At 40.8% G+C, this 12,841-nt stretch overlaps 1 protein-coding gene across 1 annotated transcript in view; it reads right to left on the bottom strand.

Annotated features, from left to right (window-relative positions):
• LOC108786592 (heparan-alpha-glucosaminide N-acetyltransferase-like) overlaps positions 1–12,841 on the bottom strand; it is a 176,828-nt gene that overhangs the window by 68,144 nt on the left and 95,843 nt on the right. The window lies entirely within an intron of this gene.

Below are 12,841 nucleotides of genomic sequence, written 5' to 3'. Positions count from 1 at the left end.
CGCTGGACGCAGGGCTTAGTGACGCGCTGGACACAGGGCTTAGTGACGCGCTGGACACAGGACCCACCTGAGAGTGACCCTGCAGAGCCCACCATAGATGCTGCACAGCCCATCTGAGACTGTCTATGGTGGGCTCTGAAGGGGTCTCAGGTGGGCTGGTCAGGGCTGCATGCCTCCCCTCCCTCCTTTCCTTCCTTCCTAGCTCCTCTCACCTGCACACATGGCCTCGTCTGCTGCCAGACCGGCCAGAAGTGACGTCACGTCACTAACATGACGTCACTTCCAGCCAGTCCGACATCAGACGAGCAGCGTCGCTGATGGGGCCCTAGCTTGTCTCAAAGCCGCTGGAGCGGCAATGCTGGGGCCCTGCGCTGCTAGGGCCAGGCCTCCGCCTCCTTGCCCTTCACCGTCGGCCGATAGTCATGTAAGGGACCTGGGTGGGCCCCCCAGGCTGCCCGGGCCCCTTACATGAGTATCGGCCGTACCCCCCTGATGGCTGCCCTGCATGTTGCCTCTGATTACAGTGAGTGTTTCACATCATTAGGGATCATGTATAGGGATACTTGGTACTACTGTACTTGTCCTTTGCTGAGTCTATTGTTTTCAATCAGGCCTTGTCGGGCAACTTTGAGGTTCAGCAAGACACTACACTGTGTAGCACTATTAAGCAGAGTGTGCATATACAGTACACAAACATGGCTGCCCTATTTCCATAACTAATTGCAACCTATGTATGGGAACAGGATTTGTTTAATAAATTAAATGAAATGCTGTATTAAAACGCTCCATAAGAGGGGTATTTTTCTAATCCCAGCTTCTAAATAATTATATATGTATATATATATATATATACTGGGGGGAATTTATCAAAGCAATTACAACAGTTTTAGCCTCTTAGATCATTTTGTTTATGTGTAAATTTGTCTTTTAACAAGTGCCCCTGTTTTCACCTGAGCTTGCACTACTTTTCCAACTGCACGTGTTTTGCCCAAAGCTTGCACTACTTTTCCAACTGCACATGTTTTTTGCACATGTTTTGCACATGTTTTGCACATGTTTTGCACACTTTTTCAACTGCATGTTTTTTGCACCTGTTTTCATCTCTACTTGTTCCGGCGCTGTATGAAACTGGAGCATCACCTAAGAAAACAGTCACAACTTATGAAGTCCCCGTGACCACTTCTTCAAGATGCGACAGTTAAGCTTTTTGCCTGAAGTTAGAAGTCTTTTTTCCTGGAGTCTATTAAACCTAATTTATCAACAACATTATACTAGCTTGATAAATCTGGTGCAAATATATTCCGTGCAAGTTCAAACACTCGCAATTGCTATGATAAATTCCCCCAGCATGTCTAATGAAAATGACATTTATTATCATAGCTTAGACTGCATTGATAAATAAGGTGCAAATAACGTGGAAAATTTGTCACTTAAAGAAAAGTGGAGCAACTCCCTTGATAAATTCCCCCTATTGTGTATGTATATATGTATTGTAGTATGCGATGGTACCTTTCTTATTGGACTAACAAAATATATAAAAGACAAGCTTTCGAGAGTTAACCTCTCTTCCTCAGGTCAGAAGCAATACTGATCAACATGACAACCTTTACCACTTAAAGCCAGAGAAAGTTGTTAGGGAGGGGGGGTGAGTGGGGTGTCATAAATGTTACACCTGGGAGTAAAGAATGTATCCTGATAACTAGAACACAGAACAAATAAACATAGGATGACCAATAAATCCTAAACAGATCAAGGATATACAACATACATGAATATTATTATGTTCTGTATATTCATAGAAAGTTCTGGTAGTGAAAACCAGAATCCACATTATTGAACTGAAATGTAAAATCATTTTTATTTCGAATGCTTTTCCTTAATGAAAGTTTTTAAAATTCCCTTTCAGTACTTTAATATTGAGGTTTTGGATGGAGTGGGAGAAGTGATGTCCTACTGGAGTGCAATATTCATTTTCTTTGTGGTTCTTGATCGAGCTCCTGTGTAGGTTCATCCTGAGATGCAGCTTAAGGCCAGTTTCCCCAATGTAACAGCCTTTGTCACATGCTGAACACTGTATCATATAAACCACGTTAGCAGATGTACATGAGTATGATCCCTTAATGGTGTACATTTTGTTGTTGTGACTCGCTGTATTCTTGTCACATATATGTTGCCAAAGTTTGCAGCGGGGTTTCTTGCATTGTACTGTGCCATTCTGTGTCCGTTCCTCTTCTGGGATCAGCTTACTGCGTACCAATCTTCTTCTCAGGTTCAGTGGTTGCTTGAAAGCCAGTATTGGGGGCTGAGGGAAAATGTATTGAAGTATGGGGTCTTCTGAGAACTGGCTGTAGATCTTTGATGCTTTTGCGTATTACCTCTAAAGTGGGGTTGTAGGTAACTACAAGAGGGGTCCTAGTTGGGGTTTTCTTCTCCTTGTACTGTAGGAGTCTTTCTCGTGGTGTTCCTAGGGCAGATTTAATTTTTTTGGATATAGTCTTTTCCCTGTAGCCCTTTGTTAGTCCAATACGAAAGGTATCATCGCATACTACAATACTCCGTTTTGTTTTTTTTATACATCTTCTCTACTGGACTTATACGGCTTACACATTTACATTACACTACAATGGAAGATACCGAATACAGCCGCTTAATGGTTTGGCCCTCTAGCAACTTCAGCGCGAAATTATAGCTAATTATAGCTAATTTGCCTACAAACGTCAGGTGGTCATAATAAACTGGCCACTCAGTGTATATACAGAGCTCAGTCAAAGAAGTGGCTGGGATGCCAGTGACACTACGTGCATGCAGTATTGGGAATGGCGCTAACAAAGATGGCTAACCTCCATTTGCTACCTTGAAGTATGCCCCTGTCACTAGAGAACTATGTATGAGGTGCTAATATTGCTGGCCTCCATCTGAAAATTGCCTAAATGTGCCAGAAATTCTTTTGGGGTACAAATCTAGATCAAGCATGCTGTAAATAAGCGTCAAAAAAGTGTTGGCATTATAATTACATATGCTTGCTCTGAGTGGGTGACACTGAAAGCAGTGAAGCCAAACCATGAGCATGACAGCCAGGATAGGTCAGCAATGGCAGCCTATATAATTCTCTAATGTCAAATGCACTTTAACTCCATGATCTGCTTTGTACAGGTATACTTGTTACTTCTGTATTTGTTCTATACAGGGTTTTGTGATTCATAACTAATTATATGGTAATCTATTTAGTGTAGATTAGTAATTCATTATTTATTATCTTTGGGCATCACAGCCATCTATTTAGACTATACAAGCACTTCTCTGGTGATGTGTTTTCTTATGCCTGGATATTTATTTGTTTCAGTATAACAGCAGAGATGTTTTCTTTCTACTCTTCCCTGCAATGTACTTTTACACAAATATTTGGTTATTCACTTACTTAAGTGGGATTTATTTTCCTTTGCACAGGTTTAATGCATTCACATTTGCTGTGCAGGCGGCTGAGATCGGGTTTCCAGTTACAAACCTCTGCAGAAACACTTGGGGCCATTATCAATTATTGGTATTATGTCCTTCTGTGCAGAGAAGTGCATGCATGAACAAAGACATAATGCCGCACGTCGTAGAATCACATCATCTTGGAATATGTCCATTCTCTGGATATCTTATGCCTGATTAATATTAGTCTGGTCACACATTATACAGGAAACTTTTAAACACTGGACAAAGCGGTTTCAGAAAATAAATGGAAAATAGGAAAGCAGCCTTGTGTGCTATAGAGACTTTATTACCCATGCAACGATAATATACATGATTATATATGTGTGTGAATATATTTGTATGCATACAGTATATCTCACATAAGTGGACTTGCTATTTAAAGAAACACTTTCAGAAATAATAAACATTCTAGAGTCGCATCACTTTGGAAAGCAGAAAGAGTAATCCATTGTAAACCCCCTTCACAAGGAGCCTGGGACTAATCCAAGAGCCTCGGTATGAACAGGACGCAGCCCACACCGATCATCTACATTTGTTTAATAAATGAGTAATAATGTTATTTGTGACATCCGAGAACAGAAACGACAGAATTTACATAGACAATGGTGGATTTTTCCATATTATTTCAGTAGGACTCATGTCAGGAATAGATAAAAATCACACTGTAAGTACTTGGCTTTCTTTTTCTATTCTAATGTGCACAAAGGTACCTGCAGTAAATGTTGTAAATGCATTCACAGCATAAGAGGTTTCTGGGTTGGGTGGATGAGTCTAATGGCTGATATGATGTCCAAGACCAATACGAATGTCACAGATTCATGTGTCAGATTCCACATTGAGAACTTTGTTTTTCTTATGAATATTACTTTCAAAAATAAAAAAAAAAGGTTTCTACAAGTCAGGCCTTATTTATTTAAAAAACTAGGGATCTCGTTGGCAGAAGAAGGCGAGAAGATCCTGCTTTTTTTTAGCAGTCTGTATACTCCATACAGTGTACATGGACCATATTGGTCAACAATGTGCAGTCAACAACGCCTGCACTGCTGATTATACACTATTGATAGATCTCTGCCATCTAGGATCCTTGGTTGCTAGGACACAGACAGCTCCTGGTGTCTAGTACCCAGGTTTCTAGGATGCAGGCAGCCAGTGATAGGCTTCCTTAACCCTGTAAGCTTGTACACATGTAAATGTTACACAAACGTTTACCGGCAGGGAGTCCCTAGCCTTTTTACTGCCTGGGGGGGGGGGTGCATAATAATGGGGAGGGGGTGATGGGGGTGGCAGTTCACCAGCCAGAGCGTCCTGCTCAACTCCTGGCAACTAGTGATGCCACTGGTTGCCAGGAGCTGGTCGGGACACCGGCCAGAGTGGCCCACTCAACTCCTGGCAACCAGTGAGCGGGCCAGAGCATCCCAGGTTGCTAAGAGCTGGGTGGGTAGATGTGTATGGCCCTGGGATGCACTGGTCAGAAAGGGGAAGGCAGGCACACTGCAAATATTATGCAGCAGAGTAGCCAAGCCGCTCTGGCTTCTTTGCTGTCACGTGACCCAAAGAGATGCTGCCTGAAGCAACATCCTCAGGCTGTCTTACTATAAAGATGGTCCTGTTTACAGGCATACAACATAAGTAATGCTAAAATGAATGGACCTGGATGCAACTATTTTCCAATATTCTTTTTACACTACGGAGCGCAGTGCAACATTACAGCCCCTGATGCAGCTGTGTGAAAGGGCCCATAGACTTCTATGCTGCTGCGTACAAAAATATAGACTGTACACAATGTGTTTCATTCCCATGTGTAGTGTACATATTTATTGCTGAGTTGATTTTCTTGGAGATTTTGTTTATAACTAGCATAGCTCATATTACCCCACGAATACTTTTTAGCTGGCCACATGTGTTACAATCTGTTTTACTAACAACTGTGCAATACAAGGGAAGACCTTATTGGGTATAAAATGAGTATATTAGAATATATTAGAATATATGAGAATGGTTTAGGTAGACCTTTGCACTAGATGGATGTTGGTAAATCTAATCAAGCTGATCGTATTATGTGTGGCTAGGTTTACACACAGGCATCCTTGCAATTGCAAGCTACTATTCTACACCAAGTATAAAGTACAGACACAGATCTCTCGGATTTTCATATACACATGGAACAACAGGTTTTTTACCTACTAAATTAGCCGAGAGCTCATTGAGGAATGTATGCATACAAGTCTTCAAGACAGGAATGTAAAATAAAACTGTTTGCTACTCACAAAAATGCCAGCTTGCTGGCTAGGGAATACAAAACATTTCCTAGTATTTTCCCACACACATTCTCCTTTTAAGTTTTTTTCTTAATTCTCTCTTCATTGAAAGATGGGAACCAGTCTCAGCAGTTAATAGGTTAACCTTGGCCCTTGCCAACATACTCCAGACTTGTGAAAGTATTCCCAAGACAGCCCAGGAGCCCATGGATGGGCCAAATACAATTACCGTTCCTTCCAATCTGATAAGGAGGTGGTCCTCCTTAGCACTAAAAATAGGCTAATAGTCTAATTGAGCGGTTAATGGCTCTACAAAGAAGCATTGGTACGCTGGATTAAAATGTATCATCATTCAGCCAGGGGGAAAGAGGAAAAAAATCAACTAAAAGCTGTTACCCATTAGCCCTAGAGGATAAGATTATTGTGTTATTCTATAACTGTGTTACAGTGCTTCAGAATGGAGCTGTAATCAGAGCAGAGGAGCAGCAATGAATTGCAGGGAGGTCCTACAAACTCTTTCACCCACAAATCACATAATAATAATGATGATAATAATAATAATTATTATTATTATTATTCAGGATAAAGTTTTACGAAATCTATGAACATTTGAAGCATGAAGTGACACATGCACATCCAAGAGTTCTTCTCTTACAGTTTGCTAATATCAGGAATACAGATTCTCACCTTTTCTAATCCATCTCTATTTGTACAATAAAAACAAAACAATTACAAACTCTTTTTTTTTTTTTATGTCTATATCTGTAGATGAGAATAACCCTGGTCCTGGTCACCATTGTCACAATGGAGAGATTTCCTCTGACTTGCTGTTTTGTCTACAGAACAGGAACTGAAGGGAAATCTCCCCAAATTGAAACAAAAAGGGGTTCTTAACTATTCCATATTTTATGTAATGAAAAAGAGATTTGGCTTGAGATACACTTTATTATTGTTTTTGACATTTCTAAAAGCCATTCAAGTATAATGGAAACCCTGGCTCCACACCACATGGTATTAGTAACCTAGGTGTGGATTGTTTGGCCTCCAAAACACATTCACTGCCTTTTTTTCCTGTCTGTCACTGGCAATAAAATAATGTTTGTTTGGTGCCCTTTTCTAGTTCAGCTGTATAAAAACATATTAATTTTGGTGACGCCTTTTGGAGGGATTCCCAATTTATGAGGACCTCCTGAACCTAAGCTACTTTGCTCAATTATTGGTTAAGGATCCATATCCAGTGCCTCACTTCCAACTTCCTTTGTGGTTTGTTATTGTTGTCCATGACTTCCCATCCTTTCCCGTCATGGTGACACAGCAGGAAGCAAGTACATCTCAACCTGAACACAAACAGCAATTAGAAGTCACTCAGAATTTTAACCCTTCTCACTTTATCATAAACTTCAAAAGCTGCACAAGGATTCTGCTTTCCACATAGGTATAGCTGTATAGCACCATGCCAACATACTACTTGAAGTTTCCTTGTTTACTAGTAATCTGGTGTTGAAATTTGCAAGCCAAGTGTGTTCAAACAAACCAAGCGTTTCTCAAACAATTCATCCCCACACAGCTACCTCCTCATGTATCACTTCTCCCTCCCTTTTAGATTGTAAGCCCTCAGGGGCAGGGCTCTCCTTACCATCTTGTCTTGAATTGTATTGTGATTGTAATGTCTTCCTTATATTGTAAAGTGCTACGCAAACTGTTGGCGCTATATTAATCCTATATAATAATCATTTTCAGTTTCTTAATTACATTTCATTCTCCTTGCTTTTTCCCAGGCAGACAAAATCGCATGACAAGAGGCTGCAGCCCTGCTCATAAGCCTTCAGTATGGTGGCATTTTTTCAGAATTTTTTTATAGAAAAGTTCAGGGAAATGATTCCATTAGACTGCCTGTAAAGCTGATTGGGTGTAAGAAATAGTCACCAATTGGTTAGATCAACATATAGGTTGCTGGCAAACTAGACCCATGTAATATAGTTCTAACAGCTAGCTCACCAGCATATGTGATCTTATGAACATGGATATTAGGCACTTCTTTTACTTCTGTATGTAGTCTATGGCTGAAAATAACAGCTCTTAAAGTGTTGCACTTGCACTAGCTAGTGTGTATTAATTTTGGGGGAATAATCAATTTCAGCAATAAAAGTTGATCAAACAATAGACTGTCCTATATATTGCTAATTGGTATACAGAATTTTGACAGATAGATAGATAGATAGATAGATAGATAGATAGATAGATAGATAGATAGATAGATAGATAGATGATAGAGAGATGATAGATAAAACAAACAGTTTGCAAAATATCCCTTTAATTAGAATGCGAGTTTGTATCGGAAAATACGATAAATGGCAATGTAGGTTATTTATATTTGATGTATAAAAATCAATACATTCTCACAGTTCTTCCCTCTAGCTCTTAACCCGAAGTGAGATGAAATGAATATGGTTGTCATACTGATTAATAACACAGACTGCAAAACATTTATTCACTGCAGAGGTTTTGGGGCTGCACACTAATGTCCCACACAGTATCACCATCTCATGCAGACAGTACACAAAGAGAGATGTTAGTAAAATGACTCTAATAATACGTGATCATTGCAAACACTGGTTTTCAAGGGTCTGGCCAGGGCAGAAATATGATTTATTTTGGAAAATGCACACTCCAGGGCCATTATTTTCAACTTTCCTTACCTACTTGTTGAGCCCATGACAAAGAACATTTTTTGTGACACCAACCAGGCTGAATGAATAAAACGTATTTTGTTATTAAACTTGTTAAATTATGATAATTACATAAATATATTTACGGGGGTTTGGATTCCACAGTCATGTGGGCCGATGTTAGAGATGCTATCATATTTTCCAATTCCAGGATACTTTTGTGAATAGATGACTGGGGACCCAGCTTATAATTTTTATCCATAACACCGGCAATCATTATCAGCCTGTTATAAGTAGCTCAGTGTAATACATATTAGGTTTATTTAGGCTATTGGTAAAGTCTTGCCTAAGTGGTTTGCACTGTTGCCTTGCAGCATTGGCATATCCAGTCTATTTTCCACCAGTAACACACTATCTGCAAGGAGTTTGAATGCATAACATATTGCCTCCAATCCTTTTCACTATTTGCCTGGTCCCTGCAAACTTTGTACCCTGAGGTGTGCTCTGCTAGCACAACATCACCAAGGGACATTAGACCTGCCAAAGAGTAGAGTTTGCCTGCAGGGTACACTAATCCTCCTCTTTGTTGCTAGCTTGTCTAACCTATTAACTTTGACTCTCTTTGCCTAGCCGCCATGTGGAAAATGCCACACTGTCCAGTCACTATAACCCAGAACATAAGAAACAGTGGGGTACCTGAATACAGAGCAAGTACATAAAGTTTCTCAGAAAGGTGGATGCTAGAGGTGAGGAACAGCAGTGGTCCTAACATATAAACTGTTGGTTATGTGTTTAGATGAAGCACTGAGATCTTGAGGAATGCTGAATTAAGTCTTACTTGCTTACAAGAATGTTACATCAGAATACAGCATTATACAGCATACAGAGAGAACTTCTTCTGTATCATAGATAAAATATGCTGAAGCATAGAGACTAACATTGCACTACAGCGCCATCAATAGCTCAAAAGACATAATAGAAGTAATACAATCATATACATGCTGTTGCATTTCTAACATAAGCAAATGGTCGAAGGTTACAGTATTGCAACAGGAGGTGTGAGAGAGGCACTGGATACAGTTTTCTAGGTGGCTGGTGGAGTGTCTATGGTTCATCAAATGGCTCAGGTTTGGCAGCTACCCAGAAAAATAGGGTTTTCCCAGAGTCCAGAGGTCACCCAGTTCGTGAAATCTGTTTGTAATCAAGCACTAGGGAGCGCCAAAACCATGCTTTAAAAAATCCGGACATTTTTAAAATTAACCCTTGCAGTGGGGCTAACCCACATTCAGTGGCGACTCTAGGAACAATATATAGGGGGGGCACATAAGATACCACAGTCAGATCTGGGGGGGCACTAATCATTTTCATTGCATGTCGCAACCGCTGGGCGCCGAGAGCTGATTTAATTGCGGATGGCACCTGCGCCCTGTGGTTGCGGCAGAAGCTGCATACAGCGTGTGCTGGTTACTACTTAAACTGGCGCGCGCAGTGTGCAGCTTCTGAGAAGATACGCTATTAGCATAGCGGGGAAGCCGGCTGTGCATTTTGCATAGCTCCAGCTACGCTAATAGCGTATCTTCTCAGAAGCTGCACACAGTGCGCCGGTTTAAGTAGTAACCAGCACACGCTGTAAGCAGCTTCTGACAGCATGGGAGACGGGAGGCTGCACTTGTCGGTGGATCCAGGGATCAGGTGAGTATTAAAAAACATTTTTTTTAAATTTTATGTTATGTTTATGTTTTTGTTTTGTTTTTTGTTTTTGTTTTGGGGGCACACGGGGGGCAAGTGATAACCTAGGGGGGGGCAATTGCCCCCCCTTGCTCCCCTGTAGCGACGCCACTGCCCACATTGCAAGGGTTAAGTGCTCATTTTGGTCTAGGGTCTAAAATAAAACAGATGTACTGACCCCACCTGGCTACTAGACCAGTCCCCACAGCCCCTTCTCCTCAGGGCTCCAGTGATCTAAGTGCCACTGATGTCTATTACAAGGCCAGTAAAGTAGTATCAAAGTCTTATTTTTTTTACGTATATCTATTACTAGCAAGCAGTAGAAATATGCAAAAAAAAAATTTTTAAAGAAAAAAGTTACCAAACTGGTAATAACTTACCTCTGTCTCCGCCACTCATTACTGGCTGTAGAAATCAGCTTCCCCAAACGGACTTGCAGGAGGATAAGTGCGGGCGCATGCGCAGTAGAGATCACCAGCGGGGAGCAAAGGAGGGACTCACTGTAAGTCAATGCATGCAGCCGTGAGCGTGCACAACAGACAGACAAGAAGACACAGCAGTCAGCGCTGGATCAGAGGCCTGCACCAGCACTGTAGGGACTGCTGGAAAGGAAGAAGATGATCGGATCAAGGGGCATAATTTAAGGTAAGCCCTTACAGCAGCATGATATCACTTTAAATTATATTAGATGCTTGCACAGGGAATCAATGAGCTAACTTATGATACTAAGCATACTGTAGCTGTTTTAAAAGTAGAAAGTCCATTCAGTTTACTTTCTTACAAGTTCTGTATAATGCAGTGACCGAGATCACCAGGAGGGCAGTAGGAGTGTAATTCCTGTGGCTTGTTTCCTGTAACTTCCTTTTTTTCTGCTTCTTATTTTACCATGCATTTAAGAGGTAAAAATACTGCAGCTTGCACTACATGACCCGGCATCACAAACAGACACATTCCAATATCCCCATATTACTGAGGAAAGGGAGTGGAGTGGTGCACTACAGCAAAGCCTGGATAAAATACTGAAGCAGAAATGTTTGCTCTATGCATGTTAAGGCTAATGTTTCAATTCAGAACAGGGGCAGGCCTACCGCCGATGCAGCCAGTTTGGCTGCGCCAGGGCCTTAGGGGGGCCAGTGAGATTCATTCCCTGGACTCCGCCCCCTCCATTTGAGGAGGCATGGTCTGGTGCTTTAAATGTTTCAGTAGATTTGCCTGCCTTAAGGTCTTGCGCCTGTTTACTTACATCAGGGCCCTTTGTTCTTTAGGTCCGCCACTGAATCTAAATAGAGTGTACCTTTAATGCAAAGTGAAGTAAAGGAAATAATATAGCATTTCATATACTTTATTGCACATATATGGTACTAGAAAAGGAAATGTACATTTTGAAATTTACCAAATGAGTCAGTGGAGCCAGAGAGTCATGTGTCCAGACAGTATAATGCTGGAATATGCTCCCTTTAAAGAAATATAGGGACACTAGTAAATATTGTTCTCTGTATTACATTAATAGCAGTGCCAGTTTCCCTAAAAGTGCTCATAAATCAAACATTTCATTTGTATATGCTATCTAGACTTTAACCTTGTTACATGTGGGGAATGACAGTCAGGGGAAGAGTATTTTGTGTTTTGTATCTCTTTCCTTGGGTTTCATGCTGGTTTGTGGTCTCTTTAAGAAATCAGTGGGCCAGAGTGAAAGATAACCCTAGCAAAATGCATTGCAATCATACTTTTTAACAGAAAAACATCAGTTTTGAATAAAAAAAAATATAGCTCATAAAATGTTGTAAAATTTCTACACAATGATTTTGTAATTTAAAGTTAAATATCTGAAGCTGCTGTAATTTTCTAAAATTGTAAAAAATGTAATGCAATGTAGAAACCTGGTGTAGGGAACACCCCCAGAAATGTAATTTCCCGCTTGTGTGATTGGCTCACAGATTTCCAAGATGTCCACACTAAAGGTGCCCATACACCTTACGATTATCAGACGATTTTCGTATGTGATCGACTTTTTGTCCGATAATCGTATGTGTGCATTGCAGTGTCCGACCGATAGTACTGTACAATCGTACGACTTTTTGACGGTCAAGCATGTTTGCAAACTTTGCTAGATCGTACGATTGTCGTAAGGTTGCTGGCGTTTCCGTCCGTCAAAAGTTCAAAATTTTTTAGTATATGTGCTGCCGAAGCAAAAGTTGTACGATCTACACTGCGCTTGCGCTAACGAAAATACGGCAAATCAATTACCGCATTTCGTCCAGGTGCTTTTCGTTAATTACGGCTAAATTAATCTTGCGATCATCGGGGCAGGATGGGGCTGCAGTACGAAAATCGGACGACAATTCGATTATCGGACGAAAAGTTTCGTCCGATAATCGTAAGGTGTATGGGCACCTTAAGATGCAATAAAATGTTTGGCATCCACTTCAATAGAAATTACATTTTTGGTGAGATACTCCCTAAGCGTTAATTACTTTTAAAAGGATGCAGACACTACAGCTTTCCTCAACTTCATGAAAGTGCACCAGGTAGTTATAACGACCCCAGACCCTCCCATTCAGGTATCAGTCTGGAAAGGACATAGAGAGACAGACACATTTTTCTACAGAACAGAAACAAGTAGGAATCTACAACAAAGTTTGTTAAACTCCTTGCAATGTATATTGATCACCCAGAGGGAATTTTTTTTCTCCCAACAAAAGTGGA

The sequence above is a fragment of the Nanorana parkeri genome, unplaced genomic scaffold (assembly GCF_000935625.1).
Source record: "Nanorana parkeri isolate BGI_ZX_2015 unplaced genomic scaffold, ASM93562v1 scaffold218, whole genome shotgun sequence".
NCBI classification, from domain to species: Eukaryota; Metazoa; Chordata; class Amphibia; order Anura; family Dicroglossidae; genus Nanorana; species Nanorana parkeri.
The sequence above is the reverse complement of the archived record's forward strand: the minus strand, read 5'-3'. Positions and strand labels throughout refer to the sequence as shown.